The sequence below is a fragment of the Leptonychotes weddellii genome, chromosome 1 (assembly GCF_054177405.1).
Source record: "Leptonychotes weddellii isolate Sample4059 chromosome 1, ASM5417740v2, whole genome shotgun sequence".
In the NCBI taxonomy this organism is placed as follows: domain Eukaryota; kingdom Metazoa; phylum Chordata; class Mammalia; order Carnivora; family Phocidae; genus Leptonychotes; species Leptonychotes weddellii.
In genome coordinates, this window is record NC_138369.1 from 119,558,634 (window position 1) to 119,568,136 (window position 9,503).

Below are 9,503 nucleotides of genomic sequence, written 5' to 3' on the forward strand. Positions count from 1 at the left end.
CTTTTTTTGGGAGATCTCCTTTCAACACTTTAGAGCCTGGTAGAATATATCAGCCTGTGGATACACTGTAGGAATGGGGTTTCAGATAGTCATTTAAATCATCTCACATCCAGGTTTGGCTCTGTGATAGTATATGTACCAAATCTTCTGGCCAGTTTTACTTTACATGTTAGGTTAAAGCAAGAAAAAAAGTTTAAAAAATGTCTTCTTTCTCTCTTTATCTTGCTTTATGCTATTTTCCTTTCTTTTTTTTAAAAAAATCACTTGCGGGATTCATTCTACAAGCCTTTTATCTTTCTGTCCCAGGGGTAAATTTTCTCTTTTTTTTCCCTATTTTACCTTAGGAGTTTGTTAACTTTCAAATCTTTAACTTCTAACTTTGTGGTAATATTTGGCACCTTTTAATCACTAAGCATTATACTTGTAGTTTTTCCCAGTTTCCTTTGTAGAGACACTGGCTTCTTGTTTAGAATTTACTCAATTCCAAAACCAGTTAGTACTTCTAGGAATTCATCTTTTAGATATATTTGCGCCTGCACACAAAAATTTGTATATAAAGATATCATTACCATATTATTTTAAATTAAGAAACAGACAAACTAGGAATAACCTAAACATCCCTCAACAGAGGTCTGATTTAATAAATGCCTTCATGTAATGTAGTACTTTATAACTCTTAGAAAGAATGAAGCTAATCCATAGGCAGAGGTATGGCAAAATCTGATACATTGTTAACAGAAAAACAATATAGAACTGTTTGTATAGTGTGTTTTCATTTGTGTTTTTAAAAGCATACATTTATATATATACATGCAAAATTTCTTCGGAATCTGTATGAGGAACTATAGACAGGTACTCCTGGTGAATGAGACTATAGGTCTATGGTAGGAAGATGATTCATATTTTTTCTGTGTACTCTTTCTGGCAGATTGGATTTTTAACCATGAACATGTTTTCATAATACTAGGAAACAAACAAATGACAAGGCTTTAGGTTAGTTTAAGAACTATGGAGCCTACAACTATTCCTTATGACTTTTGTCCTTATAATTATTTGCACTATTCAGAGGGAATGGGGTTGTATAAGTGACTGAAGTTTTTGCCAGAGCTGCATGGAAGGTTTGGTGACATTATAATAGGTTTTTAACCTTGACATTACATTATTATTCTTATGAACAAACTAAGTGCTTAGTGCTGCTGAATTTAATACTCATATGCAATTGTAGCATGTTACTGGCCTCCCCAGATAATATGGGTATTATCTTTGTTTGCAGGCTAGGTTTCTGTTGTATTGGCATGATCCTTCTGAGCCTCTCAGTATTACTGAATGTGATGGACTTTGTTTTATTTGAATTGCTATTGAGGGACTCTACTCTTTAAATAAGTCTTATTTATTATTTCACTTTGTTCTTGATGTTTAGAGCTGGCTTAAAGCATTTCAAAGAATGGCTTATTTTCTCTGTTAGCAAAATCAGTAAACCAGAAAGATCCTTTAGATATATATGGATAATCTCCTTTGAAGTGGCTGATTATTTGCCATGGGACTCCGCAAAAATTTCTTGTGACTTGTACTTCTCTAGCTGTCTTTGTCTTTCCACACTTTCATTGTGGGAAATTTGGAATAATAATAATAGGTGAATACAAGAATACAAGAAATTTAAAGATATAGTAATCTTCGTTCATTAGTAATGGGATTTTATTTGAAACTTGCTTGAGAATAAGCTTTGTAAGATACATACCTTTATGATACTACTGATTGTGTATCTTGTTAAAGTCAAAATCAAGGCCATTTATCTGGGGACTGAGTCATGATTAGTGGAATAGAACAGATTATGGTACGTCTGGTGGTACATAGAAAGGAGCACATGAACATAAAAGTTACATGTAGATAACATAGAATTGGGGAAGATACATGTATATGTGTGTGTGTCTATGCATGTAAATATGTATTTATAAAATGTGTATATATATATATATATATATTATTTTACACATAATATATATAAAATTTTCTGGAAAACCAAAAGTTCCGGATAAGAAGATATCCAGTTAGCACAGGAAGAAAAAAAGTCAGAATTTTAAGACCTTAGAGCTGGGCCTGTCATGGGCTAATTCATGATTATGAGAGCAGCTTAAAGAATTTTGGATGTTTTAAGATCATTCACAGGTTCAAGTGATAGGAAGGTAGATAGAAGCCTGAGAGAAAATTAAAATCTAGCAAACATGAAGATTATGGTTGAGGGTATCTTTTAAGATTTGTTTGGTGGTATTATTTTGGGGAGGAGAAGAGAAGGGAGAACTCAAAAATGTATTGCTGTTGGGCGCCTGGGTGGCTCAGTTGGTTAAGCAACTGCCTTCGGCTCAGGTCATGATCCTGGAGTCCCAGGATTGAGTCCCGTATTGGGCTCCCCGCTCGGCAAGGAGTCTACTTCTCCCTCTGACCCTCCCCCCTCTCATGTGTTCTCTCTCTCATTCTCTCTCTCTCAAATAAGTAAATAAAATCTTTAAAAAAAAAAAAAAAGAAAAGAAAAAAAAATGTATTGCTGTTCAATTTGGATTTGAGCTAGGACCATAAGTCTTTCATAGCTTTCCAGTTGTGTATGACCATGGGTGAACTAGATCCATTAACTTATAAAACATTGTTCTACAAAAACTGATTTGATCATTAGATATACCTCAAAGAATAAGAGAACTGTTTTTTTTTTTAACTTTTTAAAAAAAAGATTTATTTATTTGAGAGTGCGGGGGGAGGGGCAGAGTGAGAGGGAGAGAGAGAATCTCAAGCAGACTCTCCACTGAGCAGGGAGCCTGACACAGGGCTCGATCCCCAGACCAGCGAGATCATGACCTGAGCTGAAATCTATAAGTTGGTTGCTTAACCAACTGAGTCACTCAGGTGCCCCCGAAAGTTTTTAACCAGTTTTGTGATTATGTAAAAGGATAACTGTGATGATCTAGACTGAGGGGACTGGGACCATTTTGTTCAGAAAATAGAAGAATTTGAAAGAGTTGGAAAAACTGTAGGAAGCACAGTTGCTGTTTGTTTTTTGACGTCAAGTGAGAGAAGGTATAGAACTAGTCAGCAGGGGAGCAGGTTGTGTCCAGAGGCAGTGAACTTTGGGTCATTAGGGCTGTTTAAGCAGAGTTTGAACATCAGGAATGTTGTAGAGGGGATTTCTTATTGTATGGGAGATTGTACTAGATTATTGTAAAGGTTCCTTTCAAATCCTAAAATTTTTTAATACTGCAATGAAGTGTTTATTACAATATGAGTATACATTCTGTTATCCCTGTCTTTAAATACTGATCCCTACTTATCCACTCATCATTTATCCACCAACCTCAACTTCCATGTAACCAGGAAGTAAATTTAAAAATTACCTGAGCTCCCAAATTATAAGACATAAAACCCATATGCTTTTTCTTAGGTCCTTACTCAGTTTATTGACTTTTTTAAAAGATGGCTCTTTTTTTTTTTTTTTTTTAAGATTTTATTTATTTATTTGACAAAGAGAGACAGCGAGAGAGGGAACACAAGCAGGGGGGGTGGGAGAGGGAGAAGCAGGCTCCTCACTGAGCAGGGAGCCTGATGTAGGGCTCAATTCCAGGGCCCTGGGATCATGACCCCAGCAAAGGCAGACACTTAACCGACTGAGCCACCCAGGCACCCCTAAAGATAGTTCTAATAGGCTTAATTAACTGGTATCTAACTCCACAGTGTACTAGAAGCAGCAAATTGTGAGTAGGCCGAGGGCTAATGTAAGTTTAATATATATTAATGCTAATAATGGTGTTGGCATGCTTAAACAACCTTTTTTTATTATACAAGTGATCCATGTCCACTTGACAGAAATTAGAATATAGAAATATATTTTGGGGTGATGTGAATATATATATCATATAGGTAACTTTATTTCTCTTTTGGTGATAGATTTGTGATATCACCAAAGAGAAATAAAGTTACCTATAATCCCCTACCACTGTTAATATTTTAGTGGCATGCTTTATTTTTAAATTCCTTGACATTCCTGCAGGATGTTACTTCTGAGTAGTGACTGCTGAAACTGATTCTACATTACTCCTGTTTGGAAACTTAAATTAGTCACTATACTCTCTGATCAGAATATCAGAAAGTGAAATATTATGACATGGCACAATGCTGATTTGAAAACATTAGTCCTCGTCAATTTTGTTGCATTGAAACCAGTTTTATAGAGTAATGAGCATAGGTTGATACTCTAGAGCCAAAAGGCCTGAGTTTGAATCCTAACTCCACTATTTACTAGCCAGGTAAACTACCAGAATTTCTTAATTTCTATGTGCCTCAGTTTCTTCATTTGTAAATTGAGGATAATAATAATAATATCAAATTCATGGGATTCTTGTGAAGATTATGAATTAATCTGCATAAAATGCTTAGAGTAGTGCCCAGCACAAAGTATAGACTCAGTATGTATTAGTTGCTATTGTTATTATTTTTAATTTTTTTTAAGATTTATTTTTTTATTTTAGAGAGAAAGACAGTGCAAGTGGGGGAAGAGGCAGAGGGAGAGAATACCCAAGCAGACTCCCCGACGAGCGTGGAGCCCAATGTGAGACTTGATCTCACGATCCATGAAATCACAACCTGATCACGACCTAAAACAAGAGTCGGTCACCCAATGGGACGCCTGGGTGGCTCAGTCGATTAAGTATCTGCCTTTGGCTCAGGTCATGATCTCAGGGCTCTGGGATTGAGTCCTGCATTGGGCTCCCTGCTCTGCAGGGAGCCTGCTTCTCCCTCTGCCTCTGCCTCTCTCTCTGTCTGTCTCTCATGAATAAATAAATAAAATCTTTAAAAAAAAAGAAGAAGGGCGCCTGGGTGGCTCAGTCGGTTAAGCGACTGCCTTCGGCTCAGGTCATGATCCTGGAGTCCCCAGATCGAGTCCCGCATCGGGCTCCCTGCTCAGCAGGGAGTCTGCTTCTCCCTCTGACCCTCCTCCCTCTCGTGCTCTCTGTCTCTCATTCTCTCTCTCGCAAATAAATAAATAAAATCTTTAAAAAATAAATAAATAAATAAAAATTAAAATAAAATAAAAAAAAAGAAGAGTTGGTTGCCCAACTGACTGAGCCACCTAGGCACCCCATTATTATTAATTTTTAAAAGCTTAAAGTGTTCTTGGAAAAAAGGCAGGTTTATAGGCATACATAAAATAAAAAGAAACAAGTCAGAATGAGCACAAAAGTAGGCATTGAGATTTTAGTATATTTATTTCATAAAAACCTGCAAAGTGGTCTGAATTTTTCCATTGTAAAGAAAAAGAAAAGTAAGTCTTTTTACTTTTCTCCCTTGTTAAATATTTTCAGACCATAATATTCCTAGTTCAATTTATCTCTCTACCCCACAAAATCAACTTTATTTTATGCTGTCTCTTCCAACAAATATTTGGCCATGCTTTCAAAGATCAAAAGCCCTTTAAGACAATCGAATATCATGGATAGTGATCAGAGAGATTACAGAAATTATCATTAAATCAGTTTCTCTGACTATAGCCCAAGGTGGTTCTGTAAGAAGTTTTAATTCTGCAATTTAAAGCAAATATTAATCAAAGAGATAAGCCAGTAAACATATTAAGCTATTATATACACTCTGTCTTTTAAAATCTTTGTTTCCTTTTCTTTTTCTTCTTTATTTCATTTTGGTTTTCTCTTTCTATTCTTTCAGCATGGTATCTGGTAGTCTGATTAATTATTGGCCAAAGAGTTAAAGCTTTTCAAAACCCTTAAAAAATTTTATTAGACTTGCTGGTAGAATTTTTTTGTGTGTTTTGTTTTGTTTTAAAGCATCAAGTACAAGTTTTTGAAGACCCTGGGGCCTACCATCATTATGCATTCAAGATTTGAGTTTGAATAACTTCTTCAAGACTTAGATCCTCTTCAAAAGCCTCAAGTCTCATCTGCATTAAAGCTCTCCATTGAACCCTCTCACAAAAGTAAAAGCTTACAGGGACTAAAATCCACTAATACATTCCATTTTATATCCTTTCCTCTGATTTCTCTTCAATTTCTTTGGCCTTTAGAGTCTTTCATATTGCTTATGTTTCTTTAGATTGGAGCCAAGGAAACAGTGCCTTCCAAAAGAATAGATGTCCCGTGGCCCTAAGTTTTCATCGGTAGAGAAGCATAAACTTGGTATAAGTTTATAATCAGGTCTTTTGTTGTATCCTACAAAAACTTGAATCAACAATAAGAAATGAGAATGAAGTGGTAAAAATATTTGAGGTCAGATTATACCATCAGTGGTTTAGAGAAAAGAGCCCTCCACCTAAAAGTTAATGGTTCTTATTATCTGCCTGGGAAAGTCACATAACCTCTCTGGACTTTAATTTCATCTGTAAAGTAAATCTGATATTATTTCCCCTGCCTACCTCACAGGGTTGTTGTGAGGGTCAAATGAAATAATATATATAAAAAGGACTTTCATATAAAATGTGCAGTATAGACATAGAGTCCTGTTACAAGTCATTCCCTCAGCTCTTGGGCCTGGGAAGGTAGATGATTTAAGCACACTGAAAGCAAGCACCATGTCCAGGCTGGATACATGGGAACGAGGCTGTGTTAATTTTTGGTTTCTCTGAGTACACAGAGTACTTTTGTGGGCCAATTCTAAGAAGGAGGAGGACTGTACATTTCCCTAAAATTTTAAGTTAGCATTTATAATGCTCTAGAGCAATTATATGCTGTAATTATATTCGTGGCTTGCAACCTTTGTTTACAAGTAGTGACCAGCTTTTTTTTTTTTTAAATGAAGGAGCATAGAGCAGAACATTTCACACTGCATCCCACCTGGTAAGAGTAAGTATGTTTTCGTTATATGTATGTGTGAATGTGTGTGTGTTTGTGTTTGTGTACTTGGTCATTAAATAAAATACATTTTTTTTCCCTGTGAGTTGCAGTCGCTGATCCAGGTGTGTTATTTTAGTACTAATGCTTTCCTACACATTTGGGTTCTTAGGAAACTTTCTTTTCACTTCGTACCACTACTGCTTGTGACAAAGGAATAGATAATTAGTATCAGTTTGATTTTTGGTCTAATTAATGAGATTTTGTAATTTCAGAGCACAGAGGTATTTTATTTAGTAATACCATCCACTTTGACACCTAGACTATTAAAACATGTAAGGTTGGTTCAACCTCATACTAGTAGAAAGATTGTATCAAATGTTTTTTCTTTTAATTTTTTTTTGCTTTTATTTCTCTGACCTAATGGAAAAAACAAACAAACACACAACTCCCACTTAGTTTAGCAATGTTTGAGGACTCCGTGGAGAATGGCTATAGAGAATATAGTTAGCATGACTAGGAGTTTGATGGTCTCTAGAAGAGAAAATGCCAATTTTTCTTTCTCTGAGTAACTGGATTTATCTTTAATGATTTAAGATAAGTAAGTCACTGGTATTAACTTATTCAGCTGTTTTCCTAAAAAAAAGGTATCCACCTTTTTGGTGACAGCATTGGTTAGGAATAAGTGGTTTTTCTAGTGTCCACGAACAAGAGGGAATGGCTACTTCCAGGGGTTAATACGTTCCAATTCTTTGGTGAAGAACTAATTCTTCAGTGCTGTAGTGTACTGAAAATTTATATTCGGTGCCTTGGGATTACTTACATAAGCTTTGATAGAATGCTGTAGAAAATACTGATGTTCCCTGCTTACAAATTACATAAATCTATATAGTACTAGCAACATGAGTATTTACCAGAAGATTTAAGAGGTAGAATCCAACTGGTTCATTTTTCTGAACAGCCACAGCCAAGTTTCATACATTGGTGGAAACAGAACAAATTGCCTAAATTGTGCAAATTGAGACTCTTTTGTGTATGACAGTTGGCAGCAATGGCGTAAAGGCTTATTAGATATATGATCAGCTTTTTCTTGTCCCTCCCCCCAAAAGGAATCATATTGGAATCTTTCTTCTCTTGGTGAAGAAGATAGGATCTGTCTATCCAAAAAGATCAAGAAAAGTAGCTGGCAACCTCAGCTATTCAGGACCTTCTTTCTCAACTCTCATGACTCTAATCCATCATCACATTGTCTTTCCTACCTCCTAAGTACTTTTCAAGCTATCCATGTCTTTCTGTTCCTGCATCCACTACACTTATTTACACTCCTGTTATCTTTGCCCAGACTTCTACAGTAGCTGTTGATTGACCTCCTGTACTCACTTCTTCCTCCTCTAAGCTCATTGCTTTTAGAGTCATCTTTAAAATACAACTCTAATCTCCTTGAGCTCCTGCTTTAAACTGTTGGTATCTTATTGCCCTTAGACTTCAACCCCAACTCTTTAGGCATTCTTCTTTGCCTGCTTAGCTCCAGCTGCAGTGGTCTTCAATTCCCTGAAGATGCCTTTGAAGAAGCAGGCACTTTCTGCTTGATGTGTTCTTGTCCCTCTTATCCCTCTTCACTTAACTCACTCCTACTTATTTTTCCAATCTCACTTTAAATATTTTTTCTTCCAAGAAGCCTTCCCCTATATCCCAGACTAAATTAGACCTGCCTTCCTCAATTTTCTTTCCAAAATCACCAAGTTCTTCTCATACCTAGTGTAGTTGTAATTACTTGCTTAATCATTTGTTAATATTCTCACCCATAACACTAAAGCTTGGACTGATGTGTCTTTTATTTACCACTATATGCCCAGGGCTTAGGAAAATCCTAGTAAATAGTATGGATTCAGTAAGTATTTGCAGACTAATGCTTCCCACAGCTACCACTCTTTTCATTTAGACATTTCAGGTACTGTACATTCTTCTAGGTTATGTAACTTCACTTCAGAACCTTCTAGTTGCTTTTCATCTCATTCCATTTATTTATTTATTTTAAAGATTTTATTTATTTATTTGAGAGAGAGCAGGAGAGAGCGAGCAGGGAGGAGGAGCAGAGGGGGAGGGAGAAGCAGGCTCCCCACTGAGCAGGAGCCTAACTCAGGGCTCGATCCCAGGACCCTGGGATCATGACTTGAGCTAAAGGCAGACATTTAACTGACTGAGCCACCCAGGCTCCCCATCATCTCATTCCATTCATAAGCCAAGTCCTTATGATGGTCCAGGGCCTTACCTGATCTGCCTTTGCTCTCCCGTCGTCTCTGGATCATCTGACAGTCCACCTCAGCCACTCTGGTCTCCTAGCTGATCCTCAGAAATGCAAAGCTCTCAACTGCCTTAGGAACTTTGTACTTGATATTCCCTGTGCCTGGGATGCTCTTGCCTTAGATATCTATGTGGTTTAAGTCCTCATCTTCAGATCCTTCCGGTCATGTTTTGTCACTTCAGTAAGGCAGGCCCTCTCTGACCATCTTATTTAAAAATTGTAACCCATGGCATTCCTTTTCCCCTTCTCTGCTTTATTTTTCCCATGGTCCTTAACTCTGACTAACATACTATTCACCATTGTTTCCCCCAGCTTCCAGAACAGTGCCTAACACATGGTAGGCACTTAGAACATATTTATTAAATGAATGAATTCAA

At 36.6% G+C, this 9,503-nt stretch overlaps 1 protein-coding gene across 4 annotated transcripts in view; it reads left to right on the top strand.

The window, feature by feature from the left end:
* MAP3K13 (mitogen-activated protein kinase kinase kinase 13) overlaps window positions 1–9,503 on the top strand; it is a 168,100-nt gene that overhangs the window by 2,331 nt on the left and 156,266 nt on the right. For 3 of the 4 annotated variants that reach the window (XM_081830893.1, XM_081830905.1, XM_081830900.1), the window contains 2 exons: window positions 5,823–5,971; window positions 6,790–6,833. The exons of the other annotated variant lie outside the window; for it this stretch is intronic. The gene's annotated coding sequence lies outside the window, so the exon portion shown is untranslated. The remainder of the gene's footprint in view (window positions 1–5,822; window positions 5,972–6,789; window positions 6,834–9,503) is intronic. 4 annotated transcript variants of the gene reach the window in all.